Source organism: Neovison vison, chromosome 6 (genome assembly GCF_020171115.1).
Source record: "Neovison vison isolate M4711 chromosome 6, ASM_NN_V1, whole genome shotgun sequence".
Taxonomy (NCBI): Eukaryota; Metazoa; Chordata; class Mammalia; order Carnivora; family Mustelidae; genus Neogale; species Neogale vison.
This window is the reverse complement of record NC_058096.1, coordinates 113,170,636-113,189,414: the sequence shown is the minus strand read 5'-3', so window position 1 is coordinate 113,189,414 and position 18,779 is coordinate 113,170,636.

The window sequence follows — 18,779 nt, the reverse complement described above, 5'->3', positions numbered from 1 at the left end:
GACTCCTGAATTCACTTTTTAGGGAGTATTGCCACTAAAAATACCCCTGCTCTAGCTGGGAAGAGCTCCCTTGACCAAGGCTGTACCCCTTCCTAGGGTGGCCCTCATCTAATGATCAATCAATCTGAATATGCAAATGTTCATTCAAGAATAACCATAGTATATTGGCTGAGGGGTCCTACATCTCAACCCAGCTTTTCCCTCTACACAATCCTGTTTCCATCTCTTCCCTTCCATAGCTGTTGATCCCAAGAGCACTTCCTACTAAACTTGTGAGCACTGATTACTGCCTCAGAGTTTCATTCCCAGGGAACCCAATCTGTAGTGGTTGGCTAAGTACTTGGTGTGTGTAATGAAGAATGATAATTCATAGACTACTAGATTTATGTCTTGAAAACTGGGTAATAAAGATAGGGAATTTCAGAGGAATAACATATTTTAAGCAGTAAGAAGTTGTATGTGTCAATGTGACACGTAAGTGAAGTTATTCAGGTATCTCTGAATTTCTCAGATTTGCATCCTGGAAGATGAACCATAGAGGTTGAGGAAAAAAGGGGGTAGGTAAGGGAATTAAAGAATTGACTAGAGTGTTTGAAATCATGACTGAGTAGGTGGGAAAATAAATAGACTAGACTATGGAAATATAAGCTCTAAACTCTTCTGTGAGGAACCATAATTCAGCACATGTTTTGCATGAATTCTTATAAAAAAGAAAGGAGTTAAGAAACGGTATCACGGTATGCTACTTTTTAACATGAAACATAAAGTTCAATTTGTTGGTGAGGATATTTTCTATGCTACACTCTCTGCCTGTCTTGGGATCAGCTGAAAATGTTTCTGCAGAGCTCAAATTTAACCAGTTAAGAAGGATTATGAAAGTATTTCAGCACATTTGACAGAAATCTAACAAAAAGAATGATTCTTAAAATAAATGTCTCTGGATGAAAAAAGCATTATAGTAGAGTGGAAGTTTAATCCTGTCTTTTAAGGTCAAGAGCATAGTTTGGCTTTTGTGTGATCCTCAATTCAAAACATCTGTCCTTATTAATGATGTGGTAAAAAGGATCATGTAGGATTTGGCATCAAATGATTGGCTATCGTAAAAGCCAACAAAGAAGACACTCTTTAGGTGCTTCTTTGGATCTGCTTTGCAGAGAAATAAATCCATCTTTGCTGTGCTGAAAATTGCCTGGTCAGAAAAATTGTTGCTGAATAGAAAACTATCTGTCACTCATGACTTATTTTTTATTGACCAGAAGCAAAATTATAGATCCAATTCTCTAATGCAGGGAAAACCAAGTAAGACTTGTGGCTGAGAATACTTGAGTGAACAGAATGTAGATTTTCCAGTTTATTTGAAAAGATATTAGATCCACCGAAGATAGAGATTATAATTATGGGTCGAACAGAAGCTCAGAATCAACCACATGGCATTTATTAATACAAAAAATATTTATCTGCCTACCACAGGAAAGAATTGATATAGGCTATATTCATACAGTTTGGGAAATAGAGAGTTTCTGTGCCAGATTATCTCTTGTTTGCCCCTCTAGAGCTTCTGCTGCCCTTTCACAACCTGCGCTCTTTCCAGGAGAATGACCTTGAGTGTTCCATCAGCTGGCTCCTTGTCTTCTAGCATTCACTTGGTTTTGACCAAGAGAAGGCACTTCCAGGAGATTCTGTGAGAGGGAAGTCAAGTCAGGGTTTTATTTTCCCAATCGCTCTTCCTCAGATGTTGTTAGGGCTCTCCATATGTCAGGTCTTAGCTTCTGTCAGGTGGCCTTTCTCCCTCTACCCAAAACTGCTCTTTACTTTACTCCTTCAGGACTTGGGATGGTGGCAGTACTCTGCTGTTACTACACCTAGGGTACTGAGCTAGCTTTTATGGTTTCCCTATACCAGACTCAGAGCTTTGCCAGGAATCTACTTTTGAAACCCCCTTCTGGTTACTCAATTTGAGTGTGCCATTTTTTCCCTGCAGAGACTCTAAACTGAACCCCTCAAACAAAGGTTAATACATGATTAATTGTTCTTCAATCTTTCTCAAAATATTGGCATCAGAAGTAGGATTTAATCAACCTTAAATGATTCTATTAAAGTCTTCTATAACCTTGTAGCTAGGCTTCTAAATGTATACATTCATTATAATTGAGAATTTATTTTTTAGTGCCTAATGTGTGCATGGAACTGGGCACAGAGATGAATCAAACACTAAGTCAACTCTCAAGGTGCTGGCCATGAAAAGGAAACACAGAGCATATTAGAAACGCGAATAACAGACTTTGGAAAATTAACATATGCTCCATTTTTATGATTTCTAATTTTATATCTGATTTTATTTTCAACATTTCTATTGAATTCTTCATGTAGTCTACATTTGGTTTGTTTTATGCACTTTTGTTTTCATAGTCTGGTAATTTAGAGAGCTATGTTTGTTATGATTGCAAATGACCACAATCATTTCTTTACCTAATAATGTTTCTCAATTTATAAACTTTGCACATTATCTATTGTCTCCTTGCTTTAAAGAACAAGAAATTTGTGTACATATGTCTTCCTACTTCCTCTGCTGGTTTCCATCATTTCAAATTTTATTGTGTGGTATTTATACAGTGGAAAGATGTACAACTTTACATTCTCCTCAGTAACCATAATTTTCAAAATTGTTTAATATTATTTATATTTAAAATGATTTAGTGTTCACAGAATTTTCTTTTCTAGCATAACTTCTGCCATTTAGAGTTATTTTGGGTCATTGTTTATTTTGGTGGGTTTTGATATTAATAACTTTTACATGTTCTTTTTATAGTCTAAAGATATCTTTTAGTATTGGATATTGCAAATATCTCCTTGCTTTTAACTTTTTGTTAAAGATTTGTGTATCATAAACACAAATTTCAAATTTTAATGTAATCAACTTTATCAACTGCTTATCCTATGGTTTATACTTTAAAAATTAGAAAGGATCCTTTTTATCAGTTTTATAATTTTATTTTTCATGTTTAATACTTAAAAACACACCTGGAGTTCTGAGAGTATTTTTTACCAGATGGTGAACCAGTATCCACAACCCTACTAAGGAGAGCATGTTTTCCTTTCTGCTTTGTGTTAATAACTAATCTTTATTGAGTACTTACCCAATGCCCATGGTGTTCTGAGTGCTTTACTCATCTACTCTTTACAACAAACCTATTAAGGAGATACTTTTTTGGGTTTAAAATATCTATTTTTAAAATTTTACTGGGGTATAATTAACATGTACAGTTTATAAGGTTTTTAAAAATGTTCACTGTGGTGATCTGATATACACATACACCGTGGAAGGATTCCTTCCATCTTTACCACACACATCCACCGCCTTGCATTAAGTTACCGTAGGAACATTAGGCTAAGTGAAATAAGTCAGACAAAGAAAGACAAATACTGGAGCACCTGGGTGGCTCAGTGGGTTGAGCATCTGCCTTTGGCTCAGGTCATGGTCTCAGGGTCCTGGCATGGAGCTTCCATCGAGCTCTCTGCTCAGCAGGGAGCCTGCTTCCCACCACCCTCTCTGCCTGCCTCTCTGCCTACTTGTGATCTCTCTCTCTGTCAAATAAATAAATAAAATCTTAAAAAAAAAAAGACAAATACTGAATGCTATCTCTTATCTGTGGAGTCTAAAATTAAAATAAAAAAATCAGAATAGAAAAGTAGTTGTCAGGGGCTTGGGGGATGGGGGAATTAAGGGACCATTTGGTAAAAGGGTATAAACTTTCAGCTATAAGATGAATAATGTCTGGGGATCTAATGTGTAACACAGTGTCTATGGTTGATAACACTGTATTACATAATTGGAATTTGTTAAGAGAGAACTTAAATGTTCTCACTAAAATAAATGAATAGATAAATAAATAAATAAATAAATGCACTATTTTAATTTCCTATTTTACAGAAGAAGAAACTCAGGCATAGAGAGGTAAACAACTAGGCCAAGGTCACATACCTATTAAGTACCAGAACCATGTTTTGGGTGCAGGCAATGGGTTTTCATTTTCCATACTTTTAGCCCCTTCATTACACTCATCTTTACTCCATATGTGCATGAGTATTACTCTAAGCTCTCCGGGTGTTTTGTTTGGGTTTTTTGTTTTTGTTTGATGGGGGTAGTTATTTGTATTTGTCGTGGTCCCACAATATTTTTTTGTTACTGTGTCTTGCAGTGTATCTTATAATCTAGCAGGTTGAGTCTTTGTTCACTTTCCAAACTGAAATAACCATCCATGGACTTTATTCTTCAAGATAAAATTTTCAGTAGTTTTCCTTAGTTTCTCATAACAAAAACAAAACAAAACAACAACAAAAAACATTTTTGGAGTTTGATCCAAATTTGTGTTGGATTTATAGATTAATCAGAGGAGGCATTAAGATCTTCGTAATGTTAAAATTTCCATCCACGAACATGAAATTAATCTCTGAAGTTAGCTCATGTTTTATGTCCTTTATATCCTTTAATATAACTAAATTTTTTTCTCCATAAATTTCTTGTGCAAGGTAAATTCTTTGTTAGATGAATTCCTATCTCCCCCTTCCCCACTACTGTGAATTGCTTCTAATGTATACTCCAGTTAGATATTACCATATAAATAAATGCTTAAATTTTGTATGTTGATCCTGTATTTAGAATCCCAAGTGAACTCTCATTTTTTTTTCATTATACTGAGTTTTTTATGTACTTAATTCTATCTTCTATACATAAAGACAGCTTTGTCTCTCTTCTTTTCCTTAAATCACCTATTAGTTTTTTTCAATCATAGGCCTGTGTAACCAGACCTTTTCATTTTATTTCTGATCTTTAAGATAATATGTCTAACTAAAGATATTTCATGAATCATGAAACTTCCAATAAGTTTTTTATCAAATTAAGGAAGTTCCAGTCTAGTTCTAGCTTTTTGTTCTATTTCCAAATATAAATGCTTGTCAATATTTATCAAATGCCTTGTTTGTATCTATCAACTGTTTGATTTTTTCCTTCACTAATGTGATAGATCATCTGAATTTCTGAATTAAATCTACTAGACAAAATATCTTATTTGTAAGACACTTTTGCTTTGATTACCAGACATTTTATTTAAGACTTTGACAACTATATTCATATATGAAAGATACCTATGATTTTTGTGCTATTCTTATTCTAGTTTGGGGCTTAGTTTTATATGGCCTCATTAGCTTTCCATTTTTATTTTTTTTATACAGTGTGCTAAAGCAAGATTATGAGAATTAATTATACTATTTTCATTTGGAGAGGTTTTTTGGAGGATGGGGAAGAGTTGTCCTATGATTCCCATTTTAGTTTTTTAAAATGATTATTGGTTGTGGCAGGTTTTTAGATTTTGTGTCAATTTTTCCATTGTATAGCTTTCTATTATGTCCGTCTAGGTTTTTAAATTTTGCAAACTTTCATTGAAACCTATTATCATATTATTGATGATATTCCTTTACTAACACATAAAATAATAAAATTATCAGGAATATTTTGCTTTTATGTTTCCATTATTACATTTTTATGTTAAAATGTATATTTATCTTTGAGATTTATATTTATTTATAAAACCTTTAATGTCCTGTATATATCTGCTATGACAACATTCATTATCTTTTTTCCTTCTTTTATCATTTGGGATTTGTAAATTTTCTTACCCCTTTCCCTGTTTAACCTGTAACTTTAATGTGTTAAAGGGAGCCAGGGGTCCTTGTCAATTTGCCACATTGAGCAACATCTCTCTTAATGTAGATATTTTTCTTTCCTTGGGTGTATTTTTCTCTTCTTCAGGAATACCAGTTATATCTAGATTGGATTTCCTTCATTTGCTTTTCATTGCTGTTGTCTTTCAGCATTTTGTTTACTGTCTTGCCCATTTGGTATTGCATGTCTACATCTGCCCCCTACCTCCTTACTTCAGTTTTCATGATATCAATCATATGGCTTGCAAATATTAATGTATTTTCAAATTTTAGTAATGCTTTTCATTGGGATTTTGAATGGTCTTCCTTATCTCTTCTGACTTGCCTTTCATCTTCCACTGTCTTATCTGTTTTTCTTTCTCTTGTATTATTCTTTAAAGTCTCTTTGCAAATTATTTATGTTCTCTTTTATTATAATGAACTCAGAAATTTATTTTAGAAAAGTTCATTTTCCAGCAGCATTCTTTATTTCATGTTATTTACTTGTTTTATTACCTTTTTTTAAAAATGTAAATCCCATGTTGCATACTTCTTACTTATTGTGATGTCTCAATGTTGGCAATACCTTCCAGATTTATTATTCACTCAGTGGCATAGCAAAGGACTGGAAGTGGGCTTGATAGTCAGTGAGAGCTAGTGCACATTTTTAGAATATGTTTTCATGTTATTTGTGATGTATTCTACTCTGAATATGTTTCATCTGAGTCCTCTCTAGGTATGCAGATTGTTAGTAAGGACATTATTTTTCAACGAAGCATCCTAGTTCAGAGTTCTCTCATTTATTTAATGAATATTTGCATCTTCCTGGTTATCTTAGCTCAGAGTGACGTAGCTGAGTTAAGCTGAAGATGTTTATCTTTTCTCTCCTTTGGCTTCACCTTCCCTAATTCTCTACTGAGTAGGGAGTGAGTAGTGACCCATAGGAAATCTATTTTCTTCTTTTGAGGCTCACTGATATATATGTTATATATATATATAACATATATAGATATAGATATAAATATATAGATATATAGACATCTATCTATGTTTTCATTACTCAAACAAAAGAATCTTGGTTATGTTATTTAGGAAGTTCTCACAAACTTTTAGTGAAATCTGTACATTGCCTAATTCTAAATGTGAGTATCTCTTTTGTTGTTTTCTTCTGATTTGGTTCAAATACTGAAACATTTTGCAAGGGTTCTTCCTAGAATGTGGTTTGGCAAAATCATCACTTCCTGGTTTTATTAAAGAAGAGACATATGCATTTCTTTTTGTGGTAAGGGTTGAATTCCTTTGTGCATTTTCTTATAACATATTCCTAATATGAGAAAAACAGCACTAGTATATCTGCATAAATACTTTTGTCTGAACTGAGAGGATTCAGAATTTATATTAATTAAATCAGGTCTTCTTTCAAATTTGCCTTTTTAATTATCCCCCATGTCCCCTCTTTCATTCCAAAAATGAGTGTAGAAGTTTATTAATAGTTTTAAGAAGATTCGGTACCATAATTCACTTTAACTTTTTCTTAAAACTTTAAGTTCATTAACTGTGTTTGTGTTTACTAGCTGACAATTATTTAGCACTTATAATATGCTGCATACTACATTAATGGTGCATCACACATCAGCTTATTTAATTTTAACAAGTACCTCATAAGGTGTATACTGTAGTTAATTCCAATTTACAAGTGAAGAAATTAAGGCATAGAAAGATGAAGCTATTCCCTTAATGTCACACAGTTAATAAGCAAAGTATCTGGGTGATAATATTTGCTAATCAAGAAGGATTCTTGCTGGTTATTGGCATTTATAGCTATAATTTACAAACTTAAATTAGTATAATTGTATTCTTATTTTCAATATTTCAGAGTTCCAATGATGTTTTTTTAATTACAATCACCAATTTGTAGACAATCAACAAGAATGCATCTTAGAAACCATCAGACCCAGTTCCTTGAATTTGCAAATGAGGGAAACAAGCCAGAGATCCCTGTCTTGGGTGCTGAACCATCTATCCTTGCTACTCCATCTATGGTTCTTTGAGATAATCAAAGGTTCTGCAGTTTGTGAATCACTTTGAGATACATAAGTGTTGAGAAGTAAAATCCATCCATCTGTCCATCCATCCATCTTTCCTCCTCCTTTAAACACTGTAATAAAAACATCGGCTAGATGGTATATGTAAAAATCAGGAGATAATTTTTACCTAATGTATAGTCTAAATGTACTTTCATAAAATAATTTGCTATCTCCTAAATATCTGTATACTCCAAAATTTTTAAATGTGATTTAAAGTGAGCAACTGTGCCTGCCTAGACCAAGAAATAAAATTTTTAAAATAATTCAGGATCATAATTTTTTTCTCTTCTGTATATAGTTATGCATGCTAAGTTCCAGGCATTGTCAAGAGACTAACTCACAGCAGTGAACAGTGCTACTTTTAAGGCTCAGCCCTCATGGAATTTGCAGATATAAAAGGAAATAAACTAAGATTTAATAAAAAGCATGCAGGGAGAGCCAGGAAGGGGATGGAGTGATGAGGCTAGTCGTGGTTTTTAAGTGAGTTAGTGAGGAGAGGCCTCTCTAAGGAAGTCTATATGGAGACTTCAGTGAAATGATGAATTGAAACATTGAACAATCCAAGGGAAGAGCTTTTCAGGCAGAGCATCAGCTGGGTAAATTTGAGGGGGAGCAGTGATTGAAGTGGTGGAAACTGAAGTCATCATGAGGGCAATGGGGGGAGATGCTGTCATATCTCTAGCTAGCTCAGGTAGAGCTTAGCAGAACCTCACAAAAAGGGGGATACATTCTAAATGTGACTGAAGCCCTAGAGCATTATAAGCCTGGAAATGGTATGATTCATGTGTTTAAAAGATCACTCTATTGCTGTTTGGAGAAGAGGATATGAGAATAAGAAGGGAAATTAAATTGTTTGACAGAACAGCATTCAAGACTATAAAGTCACAAATTGTAAATGGACAATCAAGTCAAGTTGAACAAAATAACTGTTTTAACTAGACACTGCTTATTGCCTTCTAATTCTCATTAAATCTCACTGGAATATAGTTCGGTATATTCTGCACATTCCAAACCTATGTAAGAGAAGGGAACTCGGAATTTTGTGTAAAGGACATTTACTTTGAGCTGCTCTGTCCTGTGCCACCACTTCTAAATAGATTGGTTCCTCTGCCCTAAAATATAGTCTGATACAGTCTGGCCTAGGGTACCAAAATCATACCATTTAAGTTTAAATCCTAGATATATTATTTGCCAGCTTTGCCTCTGGCCAGTTCCATAACATTTTTCAAGTTACTTAAGTTTTTTCAGGTTCCTTATGGATATATTTAATAGTACCCACTTACTAAGGTTGCTTTGATGATTAAAGACTCTATGGAAGGATTTTTAACAAAGAATTTAATGCAGAAAAATACGCGATAAAGGGCGCTGGTCAGTTGCTGTATTGTTTTTCACTCTGATCCTACCAAACATTTTTTACATTATTAGTCTTTTCCTAGCTCTATCTGTTTCCATGACTTTATATTTGCTTGTAGGAATATGGGTTGAGAGTTAATTTTATGGGATAAATTGAAAAATAACTTAGTAATGAAGATTTCAACAAAAATTTTCGCCAAGATTAAGCTTGAGTATATGTGAGTTTATTAATTCATTTCTTTAAAAAAATAACAGAAAACACTTATGTCAACAACAGTAAGTTATTGCATGGGCAGGAAGAAAGATTCAAAGAACAAAGAAAAAAGGAATATGTTTAAAAATTGCTTTCTGATCTGCATAAATTAATATGCAAATAATGCACAAATCTTAAAATTTAGGTATGATTCTTTAAGAGTTAATTTGATGTCAGATGAAACTATAGAATTCTGAATATGAATGGCTTTCAATTAGAAAAATTCAAAATGAATAAAAGAATTTGAAAAACTCTGAATTTATTTTCTTTATTTTACTCCTTAGTATCCTCTATTGTGGAAAATGGAACTACAGAACTTACCTCTTACTCTAATTTAGCACAGCCAAGATAAGAAACTTACTGTCTTTGTGTGTTTGTACTTTAGAAAAGCATATTATCCTCTTTATTTTTTAATTTTTTTACAGATTTTATTTATTAGAGAGAGAGAGAGCAAAGGAGAGCACGAGTGGGAAGGAGCAGGAGAAGCAAGCTCCCTACAGTCAAGAACCTGACACCGGGTTCCATCTCAGGATCCCAGGATCATGACCTGAGTCAAAGGCAGATGCTTAAACGACAGAGGCATCCAGCCATCCCAAGATATCCTTTTTAATTACCTTTTATTTTTAATTCAAGTGCAATTGACTTACAATATTATGTTAGTTTCAGGTGCGCAATATAGTGATTTAACAAATATATACATTACAAAATACCACAATAAGAGTAGCTACCTCTCTATCAACTGCCCTTGCTATGAGGAAAAGTCCCTTCTCTGTGGAGTCATCACTCTGAAGCAACATTTTCTTAAACAGTCACAGTTTTTTCTGAAAATTCTCATGGGAATTTATGTTTCAAGTTTAAAAAAACAGAACAAAACTTTTCAGGCTCATTATTTTGAAAAATGTAGCCATACAGATGGCTTGAACATAAGTCCAAAAAAAAAAGGGAAGAGAAAGGAAGAGAAAAGATTAAATTTGCAATAAGTATTTACCATTTCAAGTGGGCAATTTATAACTTTAGCAGATTATAAAAGAGAGCAAATAAAAATAGGATTATACTCTAGTTGGTTAAAAAAAAAAAAATCATCCTCTGTGGTATTTATCGTTGTGACTTGCTCCTCATCTCAATCCTTCCAAGATAAGAAATTGATTTGACTTTGGGTAAGTTCGAATACAAATCAAGCTGGATGATACATGATCAAATAATTGAGTGAATCTAAAATTTGACTTATTTAGCTATAAATTTTCAAAAAATTCTTTGCCTCATTTATTGTTCAGCATGGCATTTTAAATCCGTGAAGCGAAATAGTAGAAACTAGTAAGCTGGGAAACTCAGTAAGAAGCCATTTTCTTCCAAGTTTTTCTATCATCTCTAGATACATACATAGACAGGGCTTGTAAAAGGTGCCTGTTTACATTTGAATAAATATCCCTAGAAGGCTACTTGATTCATTTTATTCCTTCCATATTTTCCTCTCATACTTGAAATACATTAAGTGTGTTATATACAACTGATGAACTACTGAACTCTACATCTGAAACTAATGATGTACTCTATGTTGGCTAATTGAATTTAAATAAAAAATTTAAAAAAAGAAATCCATAATTGTAAAATGATTTTATTAGAATTCAAATAATTTGGTTTCTTTTTTCTTAATCAGTGAGAATATTAATGATTAAATATGTGTTAGAAATTATTCACAGTTTTCTTTCAAAAGTTTATTTACCTTACACTTGACCAAAAAAAAAAAAAAAAAAAGAATTTGTCTCATTTTAGTAGTTGCTATACCAGAACTAGAGGTTGAGATGCTATATTCTTATAGATCCACACATTTATATAGGGACTCGTATGTGTCATTAGGCTTGGTATGATCTGGGATGCAGTAGAAAGAACACCGGGTATAGGAAAGTTGTGTTCTATTCTTAGCTCTGTGGTCAATTTCTTTATAACCATATTATCCACTTCCTCCTTAGGTCTCAAGTTTTCTCACATGAAAAATAGAGAGTGGGTCAGGTGGTATCTGAATCCATTCCTGCTCTTAACTCTATATAATTATACTGCGGAATTGCAAGAAAAATGATCAAATAGGATTTGATTTTGTTTCCTTGAAAATTCAGTAGGCATAATTTTATATTGAATATACAAGATTTAAAGTTAGCAGGCAATTGCCTGGAACATTTAGCACACTGTTTTAGCTATCAAATATACATGGTGAGATTTTCCTGGAATAAAATCTGCTTAAATAAATTTCCAAATCACTCTATGGGATTCTAATCTGATGTCCATAAATTATTATACAGACCTAAGTGTTTAAGAGTCCAAGTTATTTTTGCAAGTTGAGTTGACATTCAAAAGTATGCGATGCTCACAAGCCAGTCAGCTCAATGGACAACAGCATGCACAGAACTGTTATTAACCCTTTTTATTCACTGTTCAGACCACCAAAACACTTGCATCCTAAATGTTGCGCTTGACATTATAAGCCAATTTAGAAATCTTTTACTAGCAGAAATAATGACTGCCCTAGTGAAGACATAAAAGTTAAATGGGTTTCCTCATAAAATCACTTTCTAGGGTTGACATGTTCTTCTGGCACCCAGAGACCTACCATATAAACTGACAAGCAAGACTAACTAGGTGTTAGGGATTGTTCCAAAAAGATTTCCAGCCCAAAACATTCCAACTAATTGAAGAACAAGAACCGGGTAACTTCTCTGCTATTCCTGAAATTACATCTTTATTGTTTGAAAGCTTATGCATGATCTGTAATCTGTGTATGGTACAGTCATTTCAGAGTCCTGAGGGGAATCAGAAAGAATGAGTACTATACCAGGTACTTTCTCGTTTCCCAAATATGGGACAGAATTATAAGGTAAAACAAACCTAGACAATAACGTGAAAAAAACTGGCCCCCTTTCCAAGGGGATTTCCAGTTCATGTTGCCCTAACTGACCAACAGCGTCTTCTTAAAAAAAAAAAAAAAAAAAAAAAAAAGTTTTTTTTTGTTTTTTGTTTTTTGGGTTTTTAGTATTTTAGTTTTTTTTTTTTTTAATTTGGGCTTTGTAGAGGTTCTAGACAATTATTAAATCTTTGAGATTATCACTTTAATTGATGATGTATATAAGGATAAAGTGACATGCTTAAAGTTAAACACTAAGTTTAATAATCAGAGTTGTAATTGTAATTTTATCTTGCTTTGATGAGGCATTGCAGGGCCCCTATAATGGGAATCATTGCCTAAGACTTGCATAGACCTGGACAAATGCATGTGGTCTTGTTATTCCTTCCAGCCCATTGTCCTGGTGTTTTCAGGTCACTAGCTAATCTCTGAATTTCTCTTTGGATGAAATTCCAAAGAGAATTTAGTATTATTTACCCATGTCCTTTTCCAAATCTCCTCTAGGTTGAACCTTCTCACTTACGTCCTAACAGACTAAAGAGAGCTTTCAGCTTATTGTCCATCATCAGGAAAGGGCTCAGCTCTTAACACCTCAAAAAAATAATTTGTCTTCGTGCTGAAGTAAAGGAGCACCAGTCCTTAGAAACACTACAACATATCTTTTCTCTGTGGAGAAGAGAAAGATAATTTCTTTCCTGATCTCCTCCTCTGCAAATACAAAACTAGGCTGAGATACAATGATAAGGAATTAGCAAATTGTAGAGAACAAGGAAGGCTTTCCAAGCACAGGGAATGGTATATGTGAAGACTCTAAGACTAGTATGTGAGAAGCAAAAAGGAATCTACAAATGGTTAAATCAGGGAAAGTGAGGGCAAGTTGGAAGGAAGTAAGATTAGAGGAATAGTATACAAGGTCAATAGTAAACAGCATCATTCAGAGCCTTGTAGAAAGAGTAACGATTTGTATTTTAGCTTAAATGAGATGGAAAAATATCAAGGGCTTTATGAATATAGAGTAGTGTTAGGAGATCACTTGTAATTTTAAAAGATAAGCCCAATGTTGCAGAAAATTGATAAAAAGGATGGAAAATAGAAGAGGGATCAACCCTTAGGAGGTCATTGTGTAAGTCCTGGTGAAAGGGCTTACAGTAGGTTCAAAAGACAGAAGTGAATGTGTTGAAAATAATATATGATGATATACACAAAAAATACACAGTAAGTTTCTATATGAGTAAAGCAACCCATTAGAACATCAGAAATAGGGAACATAATATTCAACATAATAGTTGAAGAATTATGAAAAGGAGGAAAAGAAATGTCATTGAAATGAGACTAGAGAAAATCATAACCCCAAAACATGTAAGAGGATACTTTCGAGGCAGTCGGAAGTTGGGTATATTCTGGTAAATTAGACACTGAATAGTTTTATGGAGTGTTCACTTTAATGTACACTTACTAACATGGAGGCAATACAAAACAATATCCTTACTCTGTGTAAGAATACTTTAAATATTTTTTATAGTAGCAAAATCTGTTGGAAAAGCCTAGTTGTCCACTCAAAAGAAAATATATTTGGACAATAATGTATATTTATATCATGGAATAGCATATAATATTTAAAATGACTGAAGTATATAAAATAGCTAGATATTGAAATGCAATATTGAATAAAAAAAGATGCAAACAATATATATTGTAAAATGATAGTTGTATAATTTAAATACACACTATATATTTTTAATTTATATAATTTATATATATTTATAATTTAAAAGACACACTATATATTATTTATGGATATACACCTAGGTAAAAGTAACTAAAAGTGGCTTGAAGAAAGGGCATTTGGGTGACCCAGTCAATCAAGCTTTGGAATCTTGGTTTTGGTTCAGGTCATGATCTCAGGGTTGGGAGAATGAGTCCTGTGTCAGGTGCTGTGCTCAGCATGGAGTCTGCTTGAGATTCTCCATCTCTCTCTCTCTGCCACTCCTACTCATGCTCTCCCACACACACACACTCTCTCTCTCTCTCAAATAAATAAACAAATCTTTAAAAAAAAAATGGCTTGAGGGCCATACCATCTCATGATAGTATGATAATAGTTGCCTCAGTAAATGAAGGAAGAGAATGAAGATGGTGAGTAGAAACGCCTTCAAGTCTATCCGTGAAAGAGAACTGCAGGAAAATGTGAGAAAATATTTTGTGTTTGGTGAGAATATTAGTGCTAATTTTCATTTTTCTTTTAACTTTTCTATAGTTACATAAAAAAATCAAGATCTTAAAACTAAGCTGATTTTCAGAATGGACACAATTAAAAAAAAAAAAAAAAAGCAATAACCACAACATTGGGCCTCCACACTAAACGCCAAAGACCCTGAGAGCTAAAGAGAAAAATTAGGAATTAGGATACATGGAGCATCCATCCTGATATTTCAACATCAGCCACATGGAGTTTTGAAAGGAGAGAGTAGAGATAATGTAGAAGAGAAAATCAATAGTGAGAAAAAGAGAAAAACAACAACACGGTTGATGACACAGATGGTAAATGCCAAGCACTTCCCCAGTTTTACTCTTGAGTTCATTTATTAAGCTTGGCAGGGAGCCCCAGAGTGTGTGGAAAAACACAATAGCAATCACGGCGATGGCAGTAACAGTACGCTGCCTACAGAAGAAGCAGATTGGCATTGGTTTTTAATGTTTGACATTTAACACATATCTTTAACATTATGAAAAGCTATACTTTTGAAATGGAAATCATTCACATCAACTAGCAACCTAGAGGAGAGGCAAAACAAACAAACAAAAAAACACTTTCAGATAATATTTTTGGGTTCAGGATTCAGACAATTTTAAAAGATTTGATTGAAATTATATTTTAATGATATAAAATACGAATGCAAAAAAGGGAAGATGTAGGATACAACACACTAGTGAAGAAAGCACTAAAACCATGGTTTATATAATTGCTGATGAACATTGTAAAAATTGAGATAAATAAAAATCTGCAATTAAATTTCCAGATTCTCTAGAATGAGAGATAACTGAGTTGAGGTGAAGGGGGAAGGAAAGTAAAATAGGGCTCAGGTTTCTTTTGTTCACCAAGTGGATATAGATATTAAGCAAATCTAGATGGTTATAAGACATGTTTAAATTTAATTTGAAAGATTAAAACAGGAAAAACAAATTTTAAATAATGAGAGGTACAAATATTAAAAATAAAATTCTAACTTCAACAAAACATAGGGGGGGAAAACACATAATGTCCTACCCAATTTACCGTACAATTAGGGGGAAAAAGGTGGGAGCAATAGTACCAACAGATAAGGATCACAATAAATATAAAGGAAGAATTCTTCCCTCTAAAAGATATATATTTTCAAATTGGGTAAAATAAAACTAACAAATTATTTTTAAAAAGCTAACAAAACTATTCAGTTTAATACTATACTGAAGAGACATTTAAAACTTTTAAGAGCCTAGGGGTGCCTGGGTAGCTCAGTGGGTTAAGGCCTCTGCCTTTGGCTCAGGTCATGATCCCAGGTCCGGGATGAGCCCCGCATTGAGCTCTCTGCTCAGCAGGGAGCCTGCTTCTTCCTCCTCTCTCTCTCTCTCTGCCTGCCTCTCTGCCTACTTGTGATCTCTGTCTGTCCAATAAATAAATAAATAAATAAAATCTTTACAAAAAAGAAAAAAGCTTTGAAGCTCATCCTCTAATAACTCAGCTAGCTGGGCTCTGATCATTTAAAACTTTAAGAGTTGAAAATGAAGTTGAAATATATCAAGCAAATCATAACAAATTCTAAACAAATTCTAGCAAAATAAATAAACAACAAATGAGGCAAAGATTTTTATTGTATTCTTGGGAAGTTTTTCATTTTTTCAGAATATATTACTCTTTCAGTTTATTGTCAGATTTTTAAATATATTATTTAGGAGATTTTGAATCAGTATATAAACTTTTTTTAGAGTGTGTGTGTTCTAGAGGGCAGTTTTGTTGTCTAGTTTCTTACAGCAAAGTGAGACGTTTTCCGTCTACATCTTATACTTTTGAAGATTTTGCATGACATAGGAAATATTTGTTCTTCTGTGTCAGAATATATCTTTGAATATACTTTCCCATTTCTTCTATAGTGTTAGTTTTGTTTATAACCTTTTCTTGTATATACACTGATTTATATCTATATATGCTTAAATATATATAGAAAAGATCACTGTTTATATAGTTTCAAAATCCATTTTTCTAGATTTTAAGATGCATTAGAATCAAGTTTAAAGGACCAATGCCTCATTTGTCCATTTGTAATTTCATATAGAACCAGTATTCTAAAGAACAAATTATACCTCTCCTTAGAGAAATGGAAGAATGATAATTTATGTATTTTCATTTCATTTCATTTGCTATCCTTGATATTTGGAATTTTATATAAATCAACTAATTTATGAAATCTTTATTCAGGGAGCATTTGATCATAGCAACTGAATTTTTGCCTTATGGAAATAAGGTGTTATTTATTTATTTTCTGCTTTGCTTATAGATTAATGAGTGCAAGTTAAAATTCTATTCTTTGGTTCACTGAGTATTCTGGAATTGCTGTTATGCCAACCCCTAAAAGAAAATATATTTTTTTCATTTTTATATTCTTAGAACCTAGCTCGGTTACTGGCATATATGAGGTGATCAATACATGTTTACTATTTGAGTCAAAGTTGTTGATTCAGGTCTGATTCCATATTTGTTGAGAGTACTAGCAAATACAAGTGGTAATACTGGTACCTATTAAAATTAAAAATTCAGAGAATGGAAAAATCATCATGGAAGAAATGAGAAGTCAGTTCACTGAAATAATAATCCTTGCTTCTGAAGGCCTCTTATGTGACCTTTCCTCAGCGTTGATGATCTTATTACCTTAAGTCCTGAGATCCCAACTAGTGCCAATCTTGGCGTTTATTTAAATCTGCTGATTTAATGAAGGGTTATGCATGGAAGCCAGTCATCCTTAGGGAAGTCAGGAAGCCCATCACTTGGGAGCTTTTTCGGAGTTTGGGTTAGAAAGTGCTTGAGAACTGCACATCCTGAATATACGACAACACGTCTTTTAAAGGAGGTGAGTAAGAAATCTGGCTCGTTTAGGATGCTTGGATGCTGCTTAGATGTCCTAATTCCATGCTATGTCCCATAGGCTTTTATGTCTTTCAGGAAAGGAAACCAAAACTGTGTTCTATTTCTCAGAGCTATTTACTGATTACAACCTTAAAAGGAACTTGTCACCACTGTAGAGAGGAGACAGAGGAGATGCTGGTCAGTTCTTGGCTGGGAAATGCAACAATCGGCAATGCTTGTCACACTTGGAGGAGGAGAGGGAACATCGGTGGTTTCAGACTGGAAAAGCTGGCTTTCTGACCTCAGCTTGTGTGCAAGATGGTCTTCTAGGATTTTTTACTCTACCTTTTTGAGTTTTAGTTGTTAGTTTATATGATATGTGATATATATATCACATATCATATAAACTTTGTGTGTGTATATATATATATATATACAAACACACACAAACACACACACGTGGAAATTGTAGACCATTGGGTTATTTTCTATCCTAGATCACTACTCCATTCCAAGTGACCTGACATTACCCATGTTGAAATCTTCATTCCTATCAAGGAAACAGTAAATTTTATCTTGCTATCCTTGCTATCTTGCTATCATTGATAAGGAGTTGGAAAATCCGAGGTGTTTGCATAACACAAGAATAAAGGTAATGTATGGTGCTATAGTAGAGAATCTATCAAATCAAAGTGCTAGTTTCAGATCTTGGAAGATTTAAAAACCCTGACAGTGGTGCTGCTCTCTCCCGCCTTTCTGAATCTATGAAGAAAGCCTAGGGAGCTTCCCCAAGACTCAACATGGGATTCTGTTGTTTACAAATGGAACGTTTGTAAACTGGCAGTTGTCTTTCTCTAGTTAAGTGTTATTTGTGCTGTAATTAAACTGTAGGAACTTAGAGGAGTTAGAAACCGCCAGTAAATGGTATGCCTGCCAAATCTTTATATAGTCACATTTTTATATAGAATAATATATGGGACATATTTCCACATTTATAAAATAAGGGGGTTAGATGAGCATTACATGCTCTCTAAAGATCATGGCAAGTGTGATTTCATAAATGAATATGAGCTGAATCAGGAGTGATAGGCAGAAATGAAACTAAAGAGGAGAAAGAGAAGATAGACTTATGGGGGATATAAAAGGGGCAGAATATTAAAATGCTTATGGGTATAGTGTTTGTAGAAGATGAAGAGATCTCAACATGGTTAATCACCAGGCTCTGTGTGTTTTGGTCAATACCTAACAGTTTCCTCTCGAACCTAAAGTGCTAATGCTTCATGCTAATCCCTCAATGACTGAATTCTTGGCTGGTCCAGGATTCAATTCCAATGCACAATGAAGACAAGTTTCAATCGGACCTTTGCTGATCCTTGAAACACATTATTT